This window comes from Urocitellus parryii, chromosome 3 (genome assembly GCF_045843805.1).
Source record: "Urocitellus parryii isolate mUroPar1 chromosome 3, mUroPar1.hap1, whole genome shotgun sequence".
Taxonomy (NCBI): domain Eukaryota; kingdom Metazoa; phylum Chordata; class Mammalia; order Rodentia; family Sciuridae; genus Urocitellus; species Urocitellus parryii.
In genome coordinates, this window is record NC_135533.1 from 82,567,119 (window position 1) to 82,594,703 (window position 27,585).

Here is a 27,585-nt window from a genome sequence, read left to right on the forward strand (position 1 = left end):
ACCGCTGTGCCCTGACCCCGAGCCCGCGGCTAGGCAAGCGGGGCACTCAAAGGGGGCTCCACCTGGCCGCCGCGCCGCTGCCGAAGGGGCGGGGCCCGGCTTCCCGGAGGCGGTGGCGCCTCCTCGCGCCCGAGCGCGCGCTCCCCGGCGTCCCGCGCACGCGCGAGGCCGGGAGGGAGCGCGCCCCGGCGGCGGCGGCAACAGCGCGGGGAGGAGGAGGACGAGGAGGAGGACGAGGAGGAGGAGGGTGGCTGAGGGGAGGTTGGCCGCGCGCGCGGTGGCGGTAGCGACCGGAGCCAGGGCGGAGTGGGTGGCGACGAAGGGGGCGGAGGGAGGGGAAGGCGGGGGACAGTGAGAGACGCATTTCTAATACCCAACTACAAGCCCCGAGTTTGTAGATGGGGCTGCTCAGCGGCGCCTGCGGCTGAGGCAGAGCAGCGGCGGCGGCGGGAGCTGAGGAGCGGCGGCGCGGAGGCGGCCGAGGTGCGAGCCGGTGAGTTGCTGGGGCCCCAAGCCACTCGGGTAACGGTCTCGGCGCGCGCCGGCCGGCCTGGGGGCGCCCTGTTGCTTTTTTGCGGCGCGCCACGCGGGACCCTGGCCCGCCCCGCCCCTGAGCACCTGGGCTTCCGCGGAGGTGGGGGCGGCGCGAATAGGGAGGCTGTTTGCAGCTCCGACGCCCGGCCCGCCCGACTCGCGCGGAAGGGGCGCCCTGGGCCGGACACCTAGCTTGCGGGCTGCGTGCAGCGGTCGGGCGGGTAGGAGCGCGGCAACGTGTCTGGCGCATGCTGCTGGCAGCCGCGCGGCGCCTCGCGCTCTCCGGCGTGGCCCAGGCTGGAGCTGGGGTTGGGGCTACCGGCGCCTAGGGCCCTCTCTAGGCGCGGAGCTCGGGTGCTGACACCCTCTGCGGCTGGAGTAGCGTTAAAACATGAATGGAGAGACGTGCCGGGGGCGGTGTTGCTGTGACTGACACCTTTGGGGTCAGTCCCGAGAGGGGGCGATTCCGCCGGTTTCTGGCTCTCTCTCGAGCTCGGAGTTGGGGGGGGGGAGGAGGCTTTCTGCAACTACTGCTGCTACTTCCGAGGCACGGGATTCCAGTTGTTTGGCCAAAGTGGTGGTGGGCAGAGCACGCACTGCTCCGGGGGCGTTCGCTGCAGAGACCGTGCCCCCTGATTTTAGGTACATTTATCCGGAACCAGAAAGGTGCCGGGGCTCCCCTCGCCCTCCCCCTCCCTGTCTCTCAGGGCGGGGGGTGGGGGGTGGGGTCAGGAAGGAGTCTGTTGAAGGATCCCACAGTGTGATGACAGCTTGTGGATTGGTTGGTGGGTGTTTTTTTGCAGAAGACTTTCTGATACTTTATTGGGAGTTTAGTCTCAATCCTATCAGCTCCTGGGATTATATCTATTAAACTTCATCTGTTGAGGCGTGCATTTGTGTAGGTGGGGGAGGGAGAGGCGAGGAAGAGAATTGAAGACTGACCGGGAGGCTCAGAAAATTCTCCGCATTACTTATAAACTGCCGGTTAAGGTCAGGTTAGCCACGTTTTCCTCTTCCTATGGCTTTGAGAATTGTCGGAATTTTACTTCATGCTTGCTGAATTGGTTACCTTGTAATATAGCCAAGAACATTGCGGGGGAGGGGGGTGGCGGCATTAAAATGCTTTCAATTGGAGTATGATTTAGCATTCATTTCTTCCCGTGAAATCTTTGAAATAATAGATCAGAAGCTTACATTTGTCAAATGTATTAGGCGAGATAATACACTGTTATTAATGAGGAGATAGTTTTTGGTACATAGGTCTAACAAGGGACCTCAGCTAATAACGTACTGCTTATTTTAGGTGTCTACTGTGCAATTATGATAAGCATCCAGGCCTGATTATAGTTGTCTTCAGGGCCTGATTACTGTATATAAAGAACTTTAGTGATTGTGTCATTTTGAGGTCATTTGTATCTTAAATCTATCATACATTTAAATACATATTTAAATTCATGTTTGCACAATGTTTTACTCCTTAAGGCCCATGCTTTTTTTCTTCTAGACTACGGTTACATAATACACAAATGGTAACATTTTTAATTGCTCTAGTTTGTCCTATAGAGACCACACAGGGTGAAAGGAGTGTGTATGTCCTTATTGATGCCATTGAATTCTTTTTCCACCTAGAAATCAAAATGACTGCATGTCCACCTCTTTACACAATACAGAATTCCCCCACCCGCTTTAGGGTAACTGTTGGATTTTCAAAAATGAATCATTTTTCTTAAACATTGGAGGGAGCAATTTGCTTTTTGGAGTCTCATTTCAGGCTGAAATTGTTCTATCAGACCACCCAGACTGCTTCTCCCCACCTTGTTTTAGCTTGGGATAAGCAAGAAAAATCTTGAGAAGCTGTGTTACCTTAAAAAAAAAAAAAAAAAAAAAAAAAAAAAACCAAAAAACAACTGTTTTTAACATTAAGTTGGCTGTTTGAAAATTTACCATCCTTTTATATTATTCTTCAATATTGAATAATTAATGGTTAGTGAAAGAAAACAGATGTTTCAATTAAATCCCTTTTGCATTTTTGACATTTGAGCCTTATTAAAAGTGGGTAGCATCAGCAAATTATTGTTGAGAAAGTTTCAAATAACACAAGGTTCATATTAATCAAAGCCTGTTACAAAAGTACCAATAAATAAATAAATAAAAGAGGCAAGAGGACTCATTTGAAGTTTTTACATGATTTAATATAAGTTACCTAGTTTTCTGGTAAAGAAAATTTTGTTAATTTTACTTTCCAAAGTATTTCACATGATGAGGGACTAAATTTGTATCATACCTCTGCTTCAAGTAAATAGTTAAATTGGAAGGGATGTGCTGATCTTTATTTCAGAAAGAATGAACACATGCCTATTTCTCTGCTGCTTTGAGATATTGTCAGCCCTGAAAAAAATTATTCTAGTTTTGTTTTACCCATAGGTTCTTTCTTACCAAAATTAGTCTTCACATATGTAAATACTGCATCATAAGAGCAGATAACAGGAGAGATAGCTCTACTGATATGGTGCTAATGAATTAAAAATTTTATTTTATTTTATTTTATTTTATTTTATTTTATTTTATTTTGAAGGGATCAGTTTTGCTTAGAGTATTTTGGTCAGTCTCAAAGAAGCTGCAGTGATTTTCCCACACTTTTTTTCTTTTTTCTGTTTGTGTGTGACCACTGGGGGGAGACTTTACAGTTTAGCTTGACCATATCCCTCCTTTGCCTACACTGGCTGCTAATTATCTTGGGCACTTTGCCAAACTGCTGGAAAGTATGTACTAAGGAGGATGCTCTCAGAATCCAGTCTTGATCAAGGTGTTTAATGACTTTTCTTTCTTTAACTCACTCCACACACACAAAGTACCTCTCTTTATATGCTGTATTATTTTAACAGTGTTCTTCTTGGACTGTTACTGAGTGGGCTAACTAAGGATCTAACATAGTATGCAAGAAAAGAATCATGACTGTTATAGTTTTCAAAGATCTAACTTTACTGACATTAATCTTAGAAATACTGTAGCTTTAGTTACATGCTTGAAATACACAGATATTGTCTGAAAGGATCTGGAGAGATTATCTCTCTTCTGTGAGATATATTATATCCAAACCTCTTTAAGCAGATTGGTCTCCTCTTTTTAAAAGCTTTAGAGGAGGAGATATTGAAATATCCCTTGTAACCAAGTTTAGTATTCATTTCACTACAAAAGAGAATTTCATCCTTAATCAGAGTCATAAAGATAAAGAGTAAAGCCTACACCTTGTTGACCATTGAACTGTGGTTACTCTTATAAAGTATAACAAAGTTGGAAGTCTTGTTTTTACTCTTTCTATACCTGATGGTATTTTACCTTTTAATACTCAATTCATACTAGTGAACTCAGTAAACAAGCAATTTGGCATTTATAGTGGTTTAAGACAACTTAAGTTTTATGACTTTCCTTAATCATGATAGAATAATTTGAAGATGTTTTTATAATCTTTATCATTGTAAATTCATCTGTGGAATAACAAAAAAGGACAAAATTTGGAGTAGTACCTATCATTGTGGATTGTTCTCCTTTTTTCCCTTAATATGGTTTTTCTTTTGTTCTAAAGTTCCTTTCTCTTCCTTCCTTTCTTCCTTATATAGTATTCTAGTAAAAATATATTTCTCACTAACTTTAGGATTGTGTTAAATACTTGAGGATGGTAATTTCTAAAGGCTTATAAATTAAAGTTATCAATAATTAAGAAAAAAATGAGATTAAAAGATAGTACAGTGAGTTTTCTTTTAAAAGTTTATTTTCAAATCCTTTCACAACTCATTAGCTCCTATACATGATCTCATATCTACTTATCTTATCAACGTATGTGTTTTCTTCTTAGACCTTCCGCTCTCTGAAAACTTTTTTTCCATTCTCCTTTTTACTGTATTCCATCAAAATCCTGCAATTCTTTTTTTTTTTTTTCCTTTTTTCCCAGTGATACCAGTGTTTACTCCTAAGACTTTTGGACTCCTTGTTTGCTTGGTCTGGAACTCTTTTCCTAATCATTACATGACTGGCTTGCTTCCTAGAGTAGAGTAGAGTAGAATAGAATAGAATAGAATCTAGTCTCAAAAGCATTACTATCTAACCATTCTTCCAGAATGATAGCACAATCTAATCTATCTCATTACTTTTTTTTGTAAATGTTTTTTTGTAAAACATTTTCATTATTTGGAATTTTTATAATATTATCTGTGTGCTTTCACCAGAAGGTAAGCCCTGTGACACTAATGATCTGGTTGTTTTTGTTTTATTCTGTGTTTCAAGAACTTAAGACATGTTCCTGGCACATAGATATCATGAAATGAATAATCATTTTTAAAACTCTGAGATTATGACCTGCCTGAGTTTTTGCTGTTAAAATATTCTATTATAAAATATGAGTATATGGTAGGCTTTATTTTGGTCATAAGTAATTAAAGTCCATTCTATATAAATAATAGGGGAGTTGGGCATGAGTGGTACAGACCTGTAATCCCAGTAACTCAGGAGGCTAAAGGCAGGAGGATTGGAGGATTGCAAGTTTAAGGCCAGCCTCAGCAATATATCAAGGCCCTAACCAACTTAGCAAGACCTTGTCTCAAAATTTAAAAAATACACAAATAAAAAGGGCAGTGGTAAAGTACCCATGGGTTCAATCACCAGAACTGGGGGTGAGGGATGGGGGGTGGATAAGGCCTGTTGCAGAGTGGGGAATTATTGTTAAAATGTAGTGAATGCCTCATGGAATCTCAGTGCTGGAGCTTGGGAACTCCAGTGCTAGTAGAACACACTACATCTTTTTATTCTGTACCATGCTTTTGCCTTATTTCTTCTCTGGCTACAGAGGACCAATTCCTATTCCTCTTAATGGAAAATATGGCAGCCAGCAGTTTCTATGATTTCTTGGTATTAGCCCAGACAACTAGAAATGGAGTCATATAGTACCAATTTCTTCCCTGTTTGACAAATTATATTGTATTACCAGATCTTGGTATACTTACTGTGCCCCTGTGATAATTGATATGTATCCTTGGTCATTCCCCAAAACTCATCTCTCCTCCCTCTTACTTGATCTTCAGGTCTAAAGCTCTGAAAAGTACTTTCCTAGGGATATATAAAAGACGGGATATATAAACTGTCCTTCATGGGAGGAATTTACAGTTTGGTTAAGGAAGATATATATATATATATATATATATATATATATATATACATATATATATACATACATACACACACACACATATGTACATGTGTATATAAAGGGGGAAAATATGATAATAATGGAGAAACTGGAAAAATAATTGCAATTTGTATCACAAAGACTAACTTCCTTAATATATAAAGAGTATCTGCAAGCCAGAAAGAGAAAGATCAACCATCAAATGGGCAAAGATCATGAACAGATAATTTTCAGAAAAGAAAATTCAAATGGTTCTTAAGCATATGTTGAGACATTCAACCTCACATATAATACAAATATTAAGCAAAACTATGAGATACCATTTTCACCAGTTAGATTGACAGATTAAAAAGTTCCATAAACACTTTTGAAGAGGATAAAGGTTTACAAGTGCTCTCACATTGCTGGTGGAAATATAAATCTGCATAAAGTTATATAGATGTTTGTGAGAGGGTAAAGAGCTAGTATACAATTTATTTATCTGAACACTAACATTTATTGCTGTGTTTTGGTTTTACTCATGTGCTTTAGTTGGCTTTTTCACTGCTGTGAATAAAAGACCCCACAAGAACAATTGTAGAGGAGGAAAAGTTTATTTGAGGGCTCAAAGTTTCAAAGGTCTCAGTCTATACACAGCACTCCATTTCACGGCTCCAGGGGAGGCTGAACATCATGGCAGAAGAGTGTGGCAGAGGGAAGTGCTCACATGATGATCAGAAAGAAGAGAAAGAGATCATTTGCCAAATACAAATATATACCCCAAAGCCAAGCCCCCAATGCCCCTCCTCCTCCAGCCACACCCCACCTGCCTCCAGCTACCACTCAGTTAATCCCATCTCAGGGATTAATTCATTGATTGGGTTAAGTCTTTCATGACCCAATTATTTCTTCTCTGAACCCTCTTGCATTGTCTCACGTGAACTTTTGGGGTACACCTCACATCCAAACCATAACATTCATGAGACTACCTCATTGGGCCTTTCCCTCTTCTTATCCCCACTAAAAAGAGATTCCTTTTAGGGTCCTATTTAGTTTTTCACCCACCTTCCCAGGCCTCCTTTCTTCTAGTGTTTATAAGGTTGCTTACTGTGCCTGTGTGCCTGTGTACCTGCACACATGCTGGTGCATCTGCTGGTGCATATTTGGTGACTGAATCCATCTACTGGTGCATATTTGGTGACTGTCTTAGGCTAAGCAGGCTTTCTACCACTGAACTCCAACTCAACCCCTGCAAAGGTGTTTCTAAATCACTTGAGATTTTCGTATTCTTGGTATCCTTCATAGAACCTAGTGCTTTATTAGCTATTTAGTAGCACTGAGTAAAGTTTGAATTGAAGCTTTGTATAGACCCAGTTCATAATTTTATATTTTTGGAAGAAATATTTTGTAAAATGTGGTAAATGTACTTGTTTATTAAGACAAGTGTGTGTCAAAGCAGTTTTCATAAATTTTGATGTATTATTTGTTATATTAATGGAACTTTACTTTTTCGTGGTTCCTCTGTTCTGTATATATAGATCTTAGTAGGGTAGGATAGATGTTGTTAAAAGCTGGAGGCACATAGGTCTGTTTCCAAAAATTTGTGAGAAAGGAGGAGGAAAATGACTGAGTAGATTAAAGGCCATATATTTAAGAAAGGAAAACTGAAGAGTGAGAGATTAGTTTAAGGAATTGGTGAAACTCAGAGGGACTACATTTTTAACATAGGAAAATGCTAAGCTGATTTAGTTAAATGCATACTTCAAGAATACATACTTAATGGAAGCTGGGTGGGGTAATCCCAGCTACTCAGGAGACTGAGGCAGGAGGATCACAAATTCAAGACCAGCCTGGGTGATTTAGTGAGACCCTAACTCAAAAAAGCCCTGGAATGTAGTTCAGTGGGTAGAGTGTTTGGTAGCATGCACCAAGCCCTGGGTTCAGTCCCTATTACCCCCCGCCAACCACCCACTGTTTATGATATCTATTTTGTTTTATAGATCATTGGTCATTTTGTCATAAAGTAACTCTGATGTGGGAGTTCTCTATCTAAGGGCATCAATCCTTTGGAACTATCCTACACTACAGGATTCTAATTAGTAGGTCTGGTGTGGGGCAGGAACATGTTTATATTGTTGAAGTCCCCAGGAGGCATTAGTTGAGTGAAAATAATACACACTATGGAATATTCTATTTAATAATCAAATCATTCAGCACAACTTATAGGTCCTATATCATTTAGAAAACCATAACCCTAGAATTTAGTCTGCCTCCCTGTTCTGTACTTAAGCCAGACCCACACTGTGACATACATCTCATTGGTTAGCATTGCTTTGCTCATATCCATACTCTTTTCCTCCTTTGCCCTCTTATTTTTTCTTCAAGAAGCCATCATTAATTGGCCTCATCCACAATTTATATTTTCAGCATGGAACAAATTATAATACAGCACTTATGTAAATGGCAAGTATGGAAGTGAGTGAATGATTTAAGTATTTTATTCATTGGAACCTTGAATATATATGACCAGTTTTCCTATTTGGACTTACCTTTTTTTTCCCCTTTTGTTATGTTAAATGTTCTCTACACATTATCTCATTTGCTCATTGTGGATCCAAAATCAGATTTAAAAATCAAAATGAAATCCTTATGATTCTAATAGTTTCTTATAGCTGCTGTAATAAATTGGCACACTTAGTGATTTATAAATAAAAGCAGAAATTTATTCTCTCACAGGCCAGATATCAGAAATCAGTATTATTGAGCCAAAATCAAGTTATCAGTTGGACCATGCTCTCTCTGAAGGATCTAGAGCAGAATCCATCTGTTGGTTCTTTAGGTTTCTGGTGCCTCTTGGTATTCCTTGGCTTGTGGCTGTACCACTCGAGTCTTAAAGGCCAGCATTTCTAATCTCTCAGCTCTGTTTTTCTCCTTTCTTTTCTCTATGTGTCTCTTACTTTCTCGTCTCTCAAGCATAAGATCTTTTACTTCACATCCAGAAACTCCTTTTCTTAATAAGGTAACTTTTATAGGTTTTAGTAATTAAGACATAGATTTTTAGGGACAGGATATTAATCAGCCTCCCATCATGATAGTTCAGATCGTTCAAAAAAAGGAACAGGGTCTAGTAAAAGTTCTTTTTCCTCATCCTCATTCATTTCTAAATTAGTGTTTCTCAACCAGGGATGATTTTGCTGGTCCTCTCCCCTAGGAACATTTGAATATCAGAACTAAGGGGCATTGCTTCTAATGTTCATGGGATTCAGGGATTCAGCAAACAATTTTATAGGACAGTCTCCCACAAGAAAGAATTATCTGGCCCCTAGTGTTAGTAGTGCTGGGCTTGAGAAACATGGTTGTAAAGGTATGTATTACCAATTTTTGTGTATCGTTCCACAAAAATTTGTAGGCCTATATCAGTATATATCATGATTAAAACCCTCTAATATGATTTGATCAGATTGGTGGTGGTTTTGGCTGATTGAAAGTTGATTTAGTGAATAGTCATAAAGTACCTTATATAGTATATAATTACTTAAAAGTATAAATATATGTTCATATGTCAATCTTTTCTTGAGGATGCATCTTGGCAGGAGCTCTGGCTCATCATTCTTAACTAGTGTGTTGTCCTTGATAACCAGCTTTGGAATGTGAAACAGTGTATTTTATGACTCCTTAATTGTTAACACCTTGTTCACCCTTAAGGGTTTGTTGTTGTTGTTGTTGTTTGTTTGTTTGTTTTTTGTCACTTGGTCTCTTAAAGTCTTTCCAAATCATTGAACTAGGTTTTCATATAAAGACCAGTATAACTACCATGGTCTTGCATCAAATACATCATACATAAAGAAAAAGAAATTATATTTTGTACAAAAAAATGACTAAGGAATTGGAAGAACTGCTTCCAGTTGAAGTTCACACACACACACACACACACACACACACACATACTTTTTGTACTGGGGTTGAACCTAGGAGCACTTTACCACTGAGGTACATCCTCAGCTCTTTATTTTTTCATTTCTAGCCCTTTTTATTTTTCATTTTGAAACAGGGTCTCATTAAGTTGCTGAAGCTAGCCTTAAATTTGTGACCCTCCTGTCTCAGCCTTCCAAGTCACTGGGATTACAGGTGTAGTAGCACCATGCATGGCTCCTTTTTGTATCTTCTAACATAGTGATATAGTGAGAACTAATGCCACAATTGTTTACAAATTCTTGGAAGTTTCAGGAAATTTTATTTAGTACTATACTGGAAGTTTGTAAATTACCATAGACTATTACTATAAATACTGTATTAACATGACTAGTTTAATGATGAGTTCATTTTCTGCTAAGAGAAATACTGATTTTTACTAATTATGAAAAATATTATTTAAAATCTTATTTACTGGGAAAATAATATTCATAAAGTTTTTTATATAGTTCAATCATACAATTCCTTGAAATTAATTAATGTAGTTTATTCTTTGATCTCTTAGCATGGTAGGGGAGTTAGAGACTAGGTTATAACCTCAGTTTTTCTAACTTCTAGTTTTTTTATGTTAGTTAGGACACATGGCTATATTTAGTATCAACAATAAATTATCTGTCCCAGAATGGTGGAATTTGAAGTATACATCAGTATCATGAGATACACGCCAATGTGGAATAGGAAATGAAAGATTGACAGTGTCAACCTGATTCCAAAATTTGAGAAGTGATAACATTGTCCAAAGGACATACATGACCCATTAGCAATGAAGGTTAAGAACGAAATTAAAATATTATTTTTGCTTTCCAAAACAAAACAATAAATTATCTGGTAGAAAAGTCTGGAGTTCCTGCTGAATTCAGTATGCCTCTTATCTAAAATAGGGGTATAATATCTACAGGACTGAAGTAAAATTTTAATGGCTAATATAAATCACAGCCCAGAGTCTGGTATGTTTCAGGTATTCGGTAAATGTCTTTATCTTTTTTTTAGTCGGGTACAATATTGAATGTATGGTGGATAATAGTGGTTGAATAAACATGTTTTTAGTTGCCTTTGCTTAATTCATAGCTTTCTTTTTCCTGTAATATAAGAGGAAGGTCTCATTTAGTAGACATTTTTAAAGGAATTTTGATTTTAAAGTACTTCAATAACCATTGACTAAAGTTAATATCATTTTACGTGACATTTCAACGTGTTTACTAAGGCAAGTTAAATATTGGGTGGCAAAATGAACTAGGTAATCTCAGATTCCTTCCAACTTAAAGATTTTGACATGAAATTGACATAGTCTTGGTTTATTTCTCATGTGTTTCCTCTAAAAGTGTACCAAAGTTAAATAGTGTTTGGTAATGTAACATTTTGCTTTGAATAAAGGTCCATTTTCACATAGTAGTCTTCTGAATGAATGTAGCTGTCTTCAAGTGAATATCTTTCTTTTTATTGCTAGATTGGGTTTGTTCTATATACACGATAAAATATTTTGTAGAATTCTTAACTTTAGTTACATAGATAATTTATCTCTTTCTCATCTTTTAAATATTTAAATAGTCCTTTGTATAAAAACTTGGGTAACGGAGTGAAAAAAATTAAAGCATTGAAGTTGTTTATTTTAGAAATAAAATGATCATGCATATTTTATCCAAATTAATTAAATTGTTTTGATTTTCTTAGTGTTCCTTATGAAGGAGAATAAATGAATAATTTTAAACCATGTTTTTAAGAATGTTGCAATATCTTTTTTAAATATATTTTTTAGTTTTTTAGGTGGACACAATATCTTTATTTCATTTTTTATGTGTTGCTGAGAATCCAATCCAGTGCCTCATGCATGCAAGACGATCGAGCTACCACTTGAGCCACATCCCCAGTCCAAGAATGTTGCAATATCTTGTGAGACAAAGTAGTCACAGTATACCCTCTCCAAACTTTAGTATAAAGTTCTTAAAAAACTTTAGGTAGACATATTTTTTCTATGAAGGAGTTTAAGACATTATAGGGTAAATAAGGTTAAGGACACTGGGATTATGAATGAATCCATACAAATTCTTTTAAAGTTTAACATTCACCCAATTAAAACATTAGGTAGGATGGTGAAGCACACCTGTAATCTCAGCAGTTCGGGAGGCTGAGGCAGGAGGATTGCAAGTTCAAAGCCAGCCTCAGCATTTTAGGGAGGGCCTAGGCAACTTAGTGAGACCCTGTCTTGAAATAAAATATGAAAAGGGCTGGGGATGTGGCTCAGTGATTAAGGGCTCCTGAGTTCAATCGCTGGTACCAAAAACAACAACAACAACAACAACAAAAAGTAAAATATATCAGATTATCAACATTTTATTCAATGTGGAAATACCAGGTAATATATAATTAGTTTCCAGTCATCACTACTTTCTTGAAAGAAACTTGAGGATTTCCAGTCTGGGCCAAAATAAAGTGCTCATAAATACTAAAAGGAATTTTTGAGGATGTCTTGGGTGTCTTAGTCAGAACCTTTCTTAAGTGTGTACTAAAAGTATCTTCTATTCCTACTCTGCCATTTCTTTTATTCCTTTCTTTTGTCATCCAAACCTGGAATTCCCTCTTTCCTACACCAACTCCAAAAAGAGTAACTAAGAATTTGTTATTATCAAGTAGAAATTTTCAGTAAAAGTAAATATGAATATATATATTCTGAACTTTCACATAAGAAAAGGATTGCTTTATATAAGTTTGAGAAAAGAAACCACATCTTTATTTCCTCTAGCCAAGCATCATAAGCTATGCTTATTATTATTTTTACTACTAAATGTGTTAGGAGAAAACAGTTGTTCATATAAATGGTGTTATGTACAACACCATTTAATTTAATTCTTAAAGAATTCAGAAAAAAAATCTCACCTGTGGGGAGAGACTCATTGATTAATTTTGAATTGATTGAATTAATTTTGAGGCAAGTTTGAAGGCCCATTTAGCTCTACAATTGATTATACAAAAGTAGAAGTTGGGCCATAAATTTATTAGGTATTGAATAACCAAGGGAAAAATAAAGCATACTTAGATGGGATGAGTAACATGAGTGAAGGCTTTTAGGTAGGAATGAGATGTGTGGTTGTGCAGATAGGAAATAAAAAGATGTGGTTAGAAAAGAGAGTTTATAGTAAAGAAAAGAGTGAATTAGGTTGAGTAGATGGAAATCTAGGGTTTAAGAAGAGAAATTTAAACATTCCAGATGGCAGAAAACCAAAAATATTCTAATGTAGTATAGTTCTTAAAATATTTTAACAGGATCACTGTAATAGCTTTATGTCAGGCCAGCCTCCACAATTTTGCAAAACCCTGTCACAGGATAAAAAACAATTGTAATTTCAGTGGGACCTCTGGTGCTTTCTGCATGAACACACAACTAGCATTAGTAAATTCATTTTAATTCTTGAAATATTTTAGTTAAGAAATATTTGAAGAGACTGCTTCTGTGAGCCTAGGAATTCGAGGGTAGTCAAGTACATTGCTTTTTCTTTGGTGCTCTGAATAGTCCATTATATCTGGAGGAAGGGATTTATATTAATGAGTAAGGTAGTTCTCCCTTCCCATTGCTTATTTATGATGAATTTATTTTTTAGGTAAACTTTTTTAAAAAAATGAATGTTACACTATAAACAATTGAGTATGGAAGAAAGAATGCACCATGTATATTAAATTTCTGTCCCTAATCCAAATACTTAATCATTGCAACAGTTTCCAATTGAGTTATATTAGTAAAGTGTTTCTCAACAATTCATGACTGGCATTTTTGGCAGTACTATGGTTTGGGTCTTGGGATTGTCCTGGACACTACTTAATGTTTTGTGCCCCTGTTCTCTCTCATAGTCACTGACAATAAAAAATGCCCTAATACACTTCCAAATATTGCCTTGGGAGAAGTGTGGTATTGTAATTTTTAAAATTATACCATATGTTAGAAGACATATGTCCATGTTTTCAACCAGGCATATAACTAGTGACTATACTGTAAAGAAAGAATATTTGAGCATACATATACTTTGCAAGGAGGCCCAGAGAACTATGGAAGAACTATGCTTGCCTGTGAAGTCTTGTATTACAAGATTATTCAATCTTACCTGCTTTCTACAATGATAGCATTACTTCCTTGTGTTTTCAGTTAACTTTTTTCCTTTAGTGTTTTGTGATTTTTGAATTGTGCACTCTTGCTTGGCTGCATTTTTATTCAAGGGAATTCTGTGCAGCCAGATTAGAGGGCACATTCTCCAGAGATTTGCTGAGGTTTTCTTTGGCACCTGGGGAAACTCCCAACACAGGATCACTGAAACTTTTCTGCTTGGGGTTTTTTGAATCAGATAGGTATGTTTGAATCCTGAATCCTTAAGTATAGGCTGTGATTACAAATTCTCAGGTGACATTTCTCCCCTTTAATGTGGACTTCAAACTGAGACTGCCTAATTTTCTTGTCCTCTTTGGCCAACAGTCATGCTTCTAACTATACTGTTCTTTTACAAGGTAGGAGTTAGTCCTGGCCCCTTGTGCAGGGTTTCAAGTTGCAGTTCTCCATTTTTTTCCAGGCTATGGCCTACCTAGCTGCCTCTGAACTTCTAGGTGCTGAAATTAGCAAATACACAGAGCAAGCATGATTTTAGCTCCTGCTTACCAGTTTGTTATTCCCCTTCATCTTTGCCCAAGGGGATTTTTTTGGTGATTTACTATTTTAAAATAATTATTTTTTTGTGAGGATGTTTTTGGTATTTTATTAAGTATTTTTAGATGTTTCATGAGAGGATTAATTTCAGATTATGAAGTCTACCTTTTTGCCAGATAGCTAAGCCTCACTTATCTGTTTCCTAACCTCCAGGTATTTCCTAATACTTTGGTTTGCTAATCTCTTTCTCTTTCAATACCCTACCCTACCATCTAACTTCAAGTATTATTTTCTTAAAATAATTTTTTTTTCTCTTTTTTTTTTTTTTTTTTTTTTATTGGTCGTTCATAACATTACATAGTTCTTAATACATCATATTACACGGTTTGATTCAAGTGGATTATGAACTCCCGCTTTTACCCCGTATACAAATTGCTGTATCACATCAGTTACCCTTCCATTGATTGACATATTGCCTTTCTAGTGTCTGATGTATTCTGCTGTCTGTCCTATTGTCTACTATCTCCCCTCCCCTCCCCTCCCCTCCCCTTTTCTCTCTCTACCCCTTCTACTGTAAATCATGTCTTCCATTTGTATTCTCTTGACTTGAAAGATTCTCTTGAAAGATAATGAAGCTTTGTTAATTAAAAGTTAGGTCAATAAAAGCTTCTTCCAAGTAGGGTCACTTTGTTGTGAGAACACATTAGAAATAACACTACTTAAGCCCTGTTTTAAAAAAGAAAATCTCTGTAGATCTAGCTTTTTTGTTGTTGTTGTTCCTTCTGTCTGAGCACTACACTTTATACCATACTGTACTTCTGGACATAGTGTGGAACATGGACTATGGTGGGGAAGAGTGGGGGGAGAGTAGTTAAGAGACTTTTTAAATTTTAGGCCAAAGAAAATAAAAACTTTTTAACAAAAACTTTTAGCCCAAAGAATAAAAACTTTTAACAAAAGGACAGAGTGGAAATTGTAAGGAGATGACTGAGAGTTTTGTGAAGCTGGAAAAGATTTGGAGAAAAATTAAATATCTAGAGGTTTGAGAGAACAAAAATATTGGATAATTCTGGGCTTATAAGCTTTGGAGAGAACAGGCAGATGGTGATGTCATAATAAAAATGAGAGACAAAAGCTATGGGGGGGTGTAGGCTTGCTTGGGTGGGTGAGTAGTTTTGAAAATGCTAAATTAAAGTCACCATCTGTGGGACTCCAGGGGAACTACATTAAGAAGGCAGTTGGAGAAAGGTGAGTGCTATAGCTAATATGTAGAAATCATCAGATAGAAACTAGTTGAAACCCCAGAATTAAATAAAATCTTTCATGAGAACAGTGAAACCTGAGGGATGCCTCAATAGTGATGCCCTCAAGCAGGACAAGGTCAGAAGTTGTGATTGGCTTGTCAGGCTATTCCTAATCTTATTCGAGAAGTTTTCAGAGAGCAGTAGCTGAGAGGAGAATGAAGAGATGCCTATGCACAGTGCAGGCCCCTCTGTAGAGAAGCTTGTAGTGATGGGACAAAGGAGGGATATGTCAGATATAACTTCAAAGGGAAGTGGGGTTCAAAATATAGATTTAAAAAAATAATTACATAAGATGGGGAAGATGTTTACATTTATAGAAGTTGAAGTATCAGGTAAAGAAGAGATATTAAAGTTACAAAAGAGGAATAACTCATGGATCATGGTCCCACAGTGGGCAGAAGGGACATAACACCATTGCATAGGTATCAGGAAGATGGCAGCAGATTTCCTTCTGAGATTTGAGGAAACAAGGTAAGTTATTGTGCTGATGTATTTAATTCTACAAGTGGAAGGGAAGGTCAATAAATCATAAAGTATAACCTCCTTTTGCCTTTTCTTTCCCTTTTAACAAAATCTGTTAATTTAGTGTGGACAATGTTTAAACAGTGGGTATAAGAGAACCCAAAAAAGGAAAGCATAGAATTGTGTTGCTATGTTTAAAGCCTTGCTGATTTTTTTTTTTTTAGAACCATGACAGTTTGCAAATATTGAAAACAAAAACAAAAGAAAACAAAAAACATTTGGGAATTAGAATAGAAGGAAAGTACAGACCTGGAGAAAAGGGGTGTGGAAATAAGAGGCAAGGTGAGATGATTTCCTCATTTTTGTTTCCAGGCCTACCCATGTTGAGTGTGTATAGGCAAACTGTCGCTAAGCCACCAGGCAAATATTTTCAGTGAGTATAAATGTAAAATATGCTATTAATGCTGTTTTCTCAAACCAAAGTATATAAAAGGAGTTCTGTTAAAAGTATAATTATAGAAACCAACCTGTAAAATATTCTGTAATATTTGAAAATAGTATTTGTATGCAACCTTTTACAGGTTTTTGAAAGATACAGATTATTAAATTTTAGTTTATGTTCCCAATATTTTCCAAAACATGGTACCATATATCTTTAATGGCCAAAAATGAAGCCTGGCAAGGATATCCAGTTGTTGCAGTGAGAAAAAGATATTAAAATAGTACAGTTGTTCAATTATGATTTCATCTATTTAGAGTGCTCTTTCCATAGTGTGAACAAATTTCATATTGCTTATGTTTCTTATAAACAGAAAATCATAGTAGAAATGTGGGGTTAAAGCCTAAAGAATCTGTTAATTTCAGATAGGATACAATCTGTGTTTTCACCAGGTAGGACCTCTTCAGACTTCACCTAATATCCCAAGGTTTTTCGCTCCTTGTTGAAAGTAATACAGTAAAGTCCGGAGGCTCTGAATGCGTATTGAGCTTCACTGTAGCTGGATTGTTTAGAGTAAACCTGATCTTCATGCCTGTGTCTTTTCTGTCAACTAATCATATTCTCTAGAGAAGACTTCACATATGCCTAGAAAGTAAAGACCAGGCTGGCTAAAGACTTCTGATAGTCTACAGGAAGAATCAGGTGACAGGGTTTGTCTTGGCACTTAATAATCCCATTTTCCATATACTTTCATTGTCTTTGGTTCAGTAACATATCTTAGTCTTCCAAGAAAATAACCTTCTAGTTTTCATTTCTCTGTGGTAGAGGGTAAAGGGCAGAAAGAGTGAAAATGGGAACGGGTGTACACATGGAAATAGTTTTTTATCCCAATCTCCTTGTTGTCCTTTCCCTCACCTTTGGTACTTCTGCTGCAAATTCCTGAGCTTTGAAAGATTTTTTTGTATAGATGAAGTGGTTTAGAGTTTGTCTCTTTGGGTCTTAGTAAGTCAGTAACTCCTTTGTCTATATGTTTTATAGCTTCCCAAAGAATTTTTCTCTTTTTTTATCCCCATCTTTATAAATTTATGCTTTATAAAATAATACACATACACATATACAAGTATTTATTGCATTTTTAGAGGATTTTTAAAATGAAAGCAGAAATAGATAAGTTTAGTTTATCTTTACCACTTTAATCATGCATTATGTCATTACTTTTATAGTTGCTTTTGCAAAACTAACACAAATTTATTTTTCCTTTCTCACAATTTCACAGGTAGAAGGTTTGTTCTTACTGTATATTTTAGCAATCTCAGCATAGGAATTTTTTAAATTGCTTAATAAGTCCAGAATGTCTACCTTGTACTTAAGGGAAGCACTTCATTGTTTTTCTTTGGTCTAACTACACTGCCAGCAACACTCCTTTTATGCTTTGGGGTCCATTGTTAATAAAATAAGGGTTACTTGAATACAAGCACTGCAATATTAAGTAGTCAATCTAGTAACTATGATGTCTAAGTGACTAATATGCTGGTAGTGTTTAGCAATATAGATATACTTGATAAAGGCACAATTCATGTCCCAGGCTGAACTGAGCAGATTAGTGTGAGATTTCATCATGTAACTCAAATGCTATGTAATTTAAGACTGACTTGTGCATTGTTTTTCTCAGGGATTTTCCATTTAATATTTTTGGACCACAGTTGATCATGGGTAAATGAAACTGGATAAGGGAGGACCTGCTATAGTGATTGCTGGAGAATTATCTTTTCCCCTTGTTTTGCCAGATATTTTAATTTAAAAACTATTTGGGAAATGGGAAAATATATTACGAATAGATGGATTCTCTTTGAATCTAGAATTCATTTAATAACCATTATTATGGGCTGAATGTGTATCCCTCAAATTCATATATTGAAATCCCAATTATATTTTGAAACCCTAATCCTGTGTTGGTTTTAGGAGGTATGGGGCCTTTGGGAAGTTAATAGATCATGGGATTGGAGCCCTCATGAATACAATTAGTGCCTGTATAAAAGGAACCCTAGACCGCCCTCTAGCTCTCTTGTCTACCATATGAAGATACAGTGAGAACTCTGTAGACTAGAAAAATGCCTTCACTGGAACCAACCATACTGGTACCCTAATCTCAGACTTCCAACCTCCAGTACTCTGTGGAGTCTGTGATGTAGAAGTGCCTTTTTAGCAGCAGTTTAGTTTTTATGGTTTCACCTACCTGTGGTCATCTGTAATCTGAAATTAATACCATAGTATAACGAGGAATTACAAGATAGAGACAGACAGACAGACACTACATTTTATGGTAATATAGTTATATTATTGCTCTATTCTAAGTTGTTATTATCAGTCTTTTACTATGCCTAATTTATAACTTAAACTTTATCTTAGGCGTATATGTATAGGAAGAAACAGTTTATATAGAGTTCACTGTTGTCTGTGGTTTGGGGCATCCATGGGGAAGGGTATCTTATAATGTATCCCTCATGGTTAAGAGAGATCATTGTGCTTTGTTGTAGCAGTTCAAACTGAGTAAGGTAATCATGATCATAGACTTCTTTGGAATTACATAATGTTCAGGGACATTATTAGAATGTGTCTCTTACCATTCTTCAGCTTTCTCCTTGATTCTTAGTGTTTTTACTCTAAAAGATCAAGCAAGAATCTTAGAGAAAAAAGAAGATGGGTAATTTGAAAGACAGGAAAATTTTTATATATAATGTTTCCTTTTCTTTTAGGTTTCAGTTGTTAGTTCAATGGAAAAGAACTAATAATAAAAAAAGTTAGTAATAATTGTCTCTTTTTACCTTTTGCATTTTAGGGAAATGGATAAGGAAATAGAGTATGGGAAACATACTTTAATACTGCTCATCAGTAGCATCCACCATCTCTGGACCCTCCTGACTACAAATAGTTTCTAATGGATATACTGTTAATCCTGCTTGCTTAATAATTTCAATTATTGTTCTTGCATGTATGTGTTTCATTCACCTGCTTATTCTGGAGCAAGTTGTACTGGCAACCTAGTTTTTTCCATCTTCCTGAATTTTGCACCCCCTTCCAAGTTTCTCAAGGATGTTTCTTATTCCTTCATTACTTCATTCGAATACTTGTCACAGCAATGGAAGTGATGAGAGATGGTTGGTGTTGACCCATTGAAATTTGTGTCTCTGCTCCTTCCGGACTAAAATTAAAATAAAACCAAATTGCATAGTAGCAATTCTAGAACTGGAAACATTTTTTTTTCATACTCAACACTCTTCTAGTCAAAATAAATTATTTTATTCCTTGATTTTTCTGTATATCTGCTACTTGTTGACATACATGCCCTCAGTGACAGAACGCAGCTTATAGTATTCCTATGCCCTTTGTCAGTCCTTTACAAAATGTCCCTATTTGTTATCTTTCCAACGTCAGGGTATTCTCCTTCTCTCTATTTTAGGGAAATATCGAGATCATTTTGGTGATATTGGGGGCATAATACTTGGGAAATGCTGCTTATTATGTACGAATACAGCTGCAAAGAATGAGCAGGGTTTAGGGTCATTCAATTAAATCAATCTCTAGTATGTCTCAACCTTTTTGTGTCTTATTATTCTCATCTTAAAAATGGAGATAATATTTATCTCATCTAGTTTCCAGGAATGTTTCTTGAGTCTTAAATGCAATAGAAACTGTAGAAAAAGGAAATAAATTACAAATAAAGTGGTTATTATTTGAATTCAAGTAGTGGTTTAGAGCAATGCTTAGGATTCATTAAATTAGGGAAAACACCAAGATGAATCTTGAAGTAATTGATCAAAGGTGGGAAGCAATGGACAACTGACCTAAAACGAAATTAAAGCAATGTAGTCTGAATATCTGCAGTGGTGTGCAGGCATGATTCAGTGAAAAGAGAGATGTAAAGAATAAGAGGTTGTAGAGACTTTTTCTATTGATGCACTTGATGACTTTAATTAAATTAGCACGTGTGGGGGGGTGTGTTTCAGCAGAGAAGTCTGAAAGAAAACTCTTCAAAAGGGGCTCCTTGAAGCAACACTAATAAATTCTTCCTTGGTCACTCAGTAAAAATAGAAGATATTGTTTATTTTATAATTTTACAATTATGAGGGGGAAATAGTATTTGAGGAGAGTAAAAAACATCCTGTGAGGGGCTGGGGTTGTGGCTTAATGGTAGAGTATTCACCTAGCACGTGTGAGGCCTAGGTTCTATCCTCAGCACCACATAAAAAAATATATTGTGTCCAACTACAACTAACAAATAAATACTAAAAAAGCCATCCTGTGACCTGACAATATTTATCAGAAATCAATATAGAACTCAATTCTTAGTAATCTCAGATAGGTACCCTGGAGCTACCTGTAGGAACTAAAGTTTTCATTTTGTGTGTGTAAGGCTACAATTAGAAGATAATGTTTTCATTTATTTCCACAATGTCTGTAAGTCTATTTCCTTTTTGAAATCTAAAAAGATTGTGATTTAGGAAAAATATTTTTTGACAAAAAAATGCTGATTTACAGGATGAAATTTCAAAATGAAGAGTAATTGTTAATGTTTCTTTCATTGCAGTTCTTATGTGTAGGCCTTGAAGAAGTCTTAAAGTGTGCCTGTTAAAGTTATTAAAAGATATTGGTTAATGTGACAGACTAAAATGGCTTACTAGGAAAGAAATCTGTGAGAAAAGTACAAAATAATATAAGCCATGTATATTGAAGGGATGAATGAGGAGATTATCTTTGGAGAGACAAATCCATGACTTTTAGAAATGATGCCAAGCATTTCTTGCCTAATAAAATCTTCCATAAAATGGAACTTAATTTTATTAGGCAAAGTGGTTTCCTTTAATCCTTTTGAATCTGTATAGAAGCTGGTAGAAACCCTTTTTATATTGGCTCTTCAAATAGCAGGCAGTTAGTTGACAGCTTGGGCAAGTCACATATTAAATTATTTGTCACACAGTTGTATATAAATATATTAATTTTATTAAAAATTTAAGATATTACCAGATAAAGCCAAGAGCCTTTATAAGTCTGCTTTTAATCCCTGCTCCTTCTCCAGTGGTGGTTCCTATTATATGTTGCTTTATATCTTCTAGACTTATTCCTATATATTTATATACATGTGCTTATATAAAATTGAAGCATGCTTCATTTCTTTAAATACTTTTATAAATATACATATATAAAATAAGATCTTACTGTATTAATAGTATAATACTATATACACTTGCTTTTTTCCCCATAGAAGAATGCATAGTCCATATTATAAAACCATGTTATTGTTTTTAATTGACAGTTCACAGGATGAGCATAATTTATTTAGCTATTCCCCTGCTGAGAATCATTGAGGTTGTTTCTATTTTTTCTTATGTTTTCAAATAATGTCACAATTAACATCCTGATATATGCCTTGTTAGAAGCAATTTTACTCATATCATGATGATCTCTTTTACTCGATAGTAAAGTTGTAATCATGAAGGTTTAAGAAAATTAAAACCTTGAAGCTTATTTAAAACATTACTTAAATTCTGGTATTATTGGCATAAAAAGGTTGGCAGTGCCTCTTCAAAAAAAGCAAATATATGATATGTGTGAGGCCCTGAGTTGGATCCCCAGTACTGAAGATGGGGGTGGAGGAAGCAAATATAAAACTGGGCAAAACTATCAAAAACAGCCTTCCATATATACTGGAAATTGACTAAAGACAGTTTAAAAAATAAGGATTTATTCTTGTAACACATTAGAGCTTGAGGTAAGAACATTGTGATTCAGTGGTCTTTTTGCCTGGGATTTCCCATATGTATTTCCCCAAGCCTCCAAACTCAGCAGGTCAGAACTGAGCCTTCCTCAGGTGCTGTGGAATGAGTGTTTGTGTCTCCTCAAATTCCTCTGTTGAAATCCTAATTCCCAATGGGATGGCATCTGGAGGTGGGACCTTTGGGAGCTGGATTAAGACATGAAGGGAAAATTCCTATAATGCCATTAATGCCCTTATAGCGAGATGAAGAGACAGCCCATAGTAGTAGTATTATAGTATCCTGAATGACTTAAGAAAATTAGTATTGAGAGTTGGAGTGAGTTTTGAGGGTGGAGTGAGAGGAGACACAAAAACCTATGACTTTGATGGGGAAAGTGCTGGCTTTGGTTGGAAACAGCCGGAGAAAACCTGCTGCTTTGCAAGTTTGACATTGTGGACATGACTTGGTATAAGCAGTGGATCAGTAGAAATTTAATAGGGAAATCTTAGAACCATAGAAAGAATAACCTACACATAAGGAGACCCAAGAGAGCCTGGCAAAGTGAAAGCTAAGGGAGATATGAGAAGGGGTTGCAACTTTGATTGCATTTCCCAGTCCACACACAGTTAAACAGGCAAAAGGTAGAAGTCTTGCAGGCTTGAGGTCTGTGAGTACAACCTTTGCCCAAGTCATTGGCTGATCATTAAGCTCTACAGATACCAACACAGCCTCCAGGGAGCCAGGCTAACCTCAACATAGGTACCTGGTTGGATACCTTGAGGGAAACAGATTCTACAGTTTATGACCAGACTAATTACTGAATAACCTAGTAATTCTTTTTTTTAAATTTTTTTAATATTTATTTTTTAGTTTTCGGCGGACACAACATCTTTGTTTGTATGTGGTGCTGAGGATCAAACTCAGGCCGCACGTATGCCAGGCGAGCGTGCTACCGCTTGAGCCACATCCCCAACCCCTAACCTAGTAATTCTGAAAAATTAAAATGAATCCAAGTTGCTGTAATACATTAACATTTCAGTATTCAACACAAACTACTAGACATTCAAAAAAGAAAAACTAGGAAAATGTGAACCATAATCAGGAAAAATAGTCAATAGAAACTGACATCTGGATTTGATGAAGTCTTTAAATTGACTGTCTTAATATATTGAAAAAGTAAAAGAAAACATGCTAACAAGACAATGAATAGAAAATCTCAGAGAGACAAGTTAGAAAAGAAGAACCAAATAGAAATTTTAAATTTAAAAATATGTCAAATGAGAAATTCACTGGAGAGGCCCAACAGCAGATGTGAAGATCTGAGATGATAGAAAATGTGCAGGTAAATGGGTGGAGTTACTCCAAAGAAATTAATATTTAACTAAAAAATTAAAGGAGAGAGAAAAGAAATACCCTAAAAATAAAAGGATAACAATGATTATCAGGAATTGGAGAATATACTAAGTGAAGTAAGCAAATCCCCAGAAAAACAAAGGCTGAATGTTCTCTTCTGATAAGTGGATGCTGATCCATAATGGGGGCGAGGCAGGTTATGGGGAAAATGGAGGAACTGTAATTGGGCAAAGGGAAGGGCCGGGTGGGAAAGGGGAATGGGGGCAGAAAAGATGGTTAAATGAGATGGTCATCATTACCCTAGGTACATGTATGAATCCACATAGGGTGCAACGATAAAACATGTACAACCAGAGAAATGAAAAGTTGTGCTGCAGTTGTGTACAGTGAATCAAAATGCATTCTGCTGTCACATATACCTAATTTAAATAAATAAATAAAAAGAAAGAAAACATGAAGATCAATAAAAAGACTTCATTCCAAAGAAGGGACATATTTGTAACAGAGATCTGTGGGACAAATGTCAAACATTCCAAATAAACATAATGAGAGTTCTAGATGAAGAGGAAGAAGAGAAAATGACAGAAAAGATACCTGAAGGAAAAAAAAAAAAAAACATCCTAAATTTCCACCATATTTTGGTAAAAAAAAAAAAAAGAAAAGAAAAAAAAATGTGACATGCAGAGTTCCAGTAAGGTGGAAGAAGCACATCATCATCGTAGAGTGGCTGTTTGCAGAACTGAAAAGCAAATAGCAAGCAGTTACGAAAGGTAGTCAGAAATGTAAGTTACACTAGATCAGTAATGAGGCATTTTATTGTTATTTTACTTTAGTAAAATAAAGTCACCTGAACTCAATGTCACCTGAACTCAATGTAGCTCTCAAAACTCTCTTGTACTCAATTGAAAAGCAGGAATGGGGTTTTCTGATGCTTGTCAAGAGTACAGAAACCTCAGTTTCTCTCCTTTTCTACCTTGTCCATTTCTGTGTTCTCTTGCACTCCAGTCCCCAGGAAATCCTGTGGCAGCAGCATTGGCACAGCTACAACAGAGGATCTTAAACTTTCCTCTTCAGTCGGAGGAGCTGTGGTTTCAAGAGGGTAGGGCAGATCCCTGTTATCTTTTTTTCCCCCTGTGTCTCCCACAGCTTGAACCTGGATATGAGTGTAGTGGTAGGAAGTATGTGTTGGAGTGGCATAAATAAAGCCACAGATTTCTAGCTTGAGAATTAGAAAATGGCATCCCAGAGAACTGGAAGTACCAGACTGATTATGGAGAGGGAGGAGGTCTGGAAAGAGACCCTTTCAAGTTGTTTATATAATTCTGGGTTCACCCCTGAGCTGTGCATTTGTGGATCTGACCCTCAAGAACATGATATAAAATGTGTGCTGAAAACTATTAGGCCACTGTCCAAGTCGAAGACTAGCCAATAGGTGGCACCTATGTGGTACAGATCCTAATAGCATTGTGAAAGTTTGAAGAGTTTAGTGACTTCTTATAAAATTAAGTGTACGGCTTCCTAGTGACCCAGCAATACCACTTCTGGATATTTACCCCAAAGAAATTAATATTTAACTAAAAAATTAAAGGAGAGAGAAAAGAAATATCCTAAAAATAAAAGGATAACGATAATTATCAGACAAATGGAAACAGAGGGAGGATATCATCCTGATATTAGATAAAATAAAATTTATTAAAAATTAAAAAGGACAATTCTTTTCATACAGAGTACATTTATAAATATGTATCAAATAATAACAATCTCCTTTATGAAGCAGGACTATAGGAGATGCAAGAAAATTCACTAATAATAGGAGACTTTAATGTACCATTTCTCAACCATATGAATCAACTGAACAGAAACAAGGGAGGAGATTGAAGATCTCACTATCAATCAACCAAGTGTGATGGTGCACTACTATAGTCTTAGCTACTCAGGAGGCTGTGGTATGAGCATTGCAAGTTCAGGGCTACCCGTGGTGACTTAGTGAGACCTATCTCAAAATAAATATTTTAAAAAGGGCTGGGGATGTAGCTCACTGGGGAGTGTTCCTGAGTTAAATCTCTAGTATCAAATAAAAATTTTAAAATAAATAAATTTGAAAAGCTGAGGATATAACTTAGTAATAGGTAGATTGCTCCTGTATTTAATTATCAGTACCATAAAAAAATTACACAATCAGTAGGGTAGATTTTATTGCATCCTCATGATGGAGAATATATAACACATCAAAATTCTATGAATACAGATTATCCTATAGTGACAGATCATTGGTTACCCAGGTACAGTGGTAGGAGAGATGTAAGGGCTTGGGGGCAGGGTGTCTTGGGAACTTCTGAAGGTGATGAATATGTTCACTATCTTAATTGTGTTAATGGTTGCATAACTGTATTCATATGTCAAAATCTATCAAATTGTATACTATATCATTTGTATTTAAATTTTAAAGAACTTTAAAAAACAAATGATTATAGAAGTATGTTAAAAGTTGCTATTATTTCATGAAATACCAATAAGGCAATATCTACGAAAACTTGACACTGTACATACCCTCTGAGAGAGGAGGGATATTTCATTTCTAGAAACTTATCCTGTAGGCATGCCCATATAACTATGTAAAAGTATCTGGAAACAACCTTAGTGTTTCACATGGAAAGTTACATAATGTGTAAATAATAAATATACACATTTAAAGTACTATATTTTACATATATACAGATTTAATATTCAGTATTAAACAGGTGAGGTAAATATATTGACATAAAAATATGACTTCTAAGATACCTAGAGGATGAAAAAGTATATAATGGTAAGTAGTACCTAACACTTTAAATGGCAAGCACATACATAAGATATGCATTTCAAAGCGTGCACATGGTGGTAGATATATTTACTCAATTTTCTTAGAAAAGAGGAAAAAATATGTGAAAGGAATTTAGGTCAATTCTAAACGGCCTTGAAAAGCAGTTTTTCATAACTCATTGGTGGCGAAACTGACTTGAACTGACATCAGGCTCTTTTCTTCACTGTACTTAAACATGAATTCTCATATATTTTTTTTTACTGCAGATAATTTAATGTCACATTTTGTTATGTAAAGTTTAAATACTAATTGACCATATCTAGAAAGCTAAACAATAATGGTAAATCTGACTAAAATAGTTATGTGATGAAGAACTATGATCAGGGTTATCTGATGTTTCCATACCCAGTTGGGGGCCATAGGATTTTATACACAGAAAATACAATTTTATGCTAATTAATTTGAAAGATTCCTGATTGAACACAAATTTGTAAAACTGATAAAAGAAGAAAGAAAAAAATTCTGTGTTTTTAAGAGAAATTAAATCTTTAATGTAAAACTTTCCCACAAAGAAAATGGCTCAGTTGTCTTTACTGGTAAAGGAGGATAACTGTGACATCCTTGTGCTTGTAGAAAATCCAAACAAATCTACAGATAAACTATTAATATTATTAATGAATTAAGGAAGATTGCTGGATACAAGGCCAATATAAAATAAAATTTTAAGAAATATCTTAATAACACAAAACACTTGAGAAACAAATTAACCTTTGAGAAGGTGTCAAGAATATGACAGATGAGCATATGAGAGAAATTGGAGACAATGTAGTTACTTGATGGTTTTGTACAATAAATACAAAGATTTCCTTGAGAAGATGTATATTGTGGAAAACTTTTTGTATTTCTTTATATCTTTGGTTAAAATACAAATTTTTCTTTAAGAAGAAAATAATTTTATAGATCATGGAAGACCTAAAGAGATAATTTCAAAATAAATATAAGTTCCATCTTTATATTTTAGGCTCCTAATTTTTATATATCTTCAGTGGAGTCCAGAGTATAGTACTTTAAAATTTCCTTTTATCAGAAATTGATTTTTGTTGAGTTTTCTTTTAACTTCTTTCTGAAAGCACTGCACATAATAGAAAATTGTTATTAAGAAGTAAGATTGTCA

The 27,585-nt window shown here is 36.0% G+C and overlaps 1 protein-coding gene across 3 annotated transcripts in view; it reads left to right on the forward strand.

The window, feature by feature from the left end:
• The first annotated feature begins 365 nt into the window (after positions 1 to 365).
• Positions 366 to 27,585, forward strand: part of Pals2 (protein associated with LIN7 2, MAGUK p55 family member) — a 118,426-nt gene continuing 91,206 nt past the window's right edge. For all 3 annotated transcript variants that reach the window (XM_077795983.1, XM_026400216.2, XM_026400218.2), the window contains exon 1: positions 366 to 493. The gene's annotated coding sequence lies outside the window, so the exon portion shown is untranslated. The remainder of the gene's footprint in view (positions 494 to 27,585) is intronic.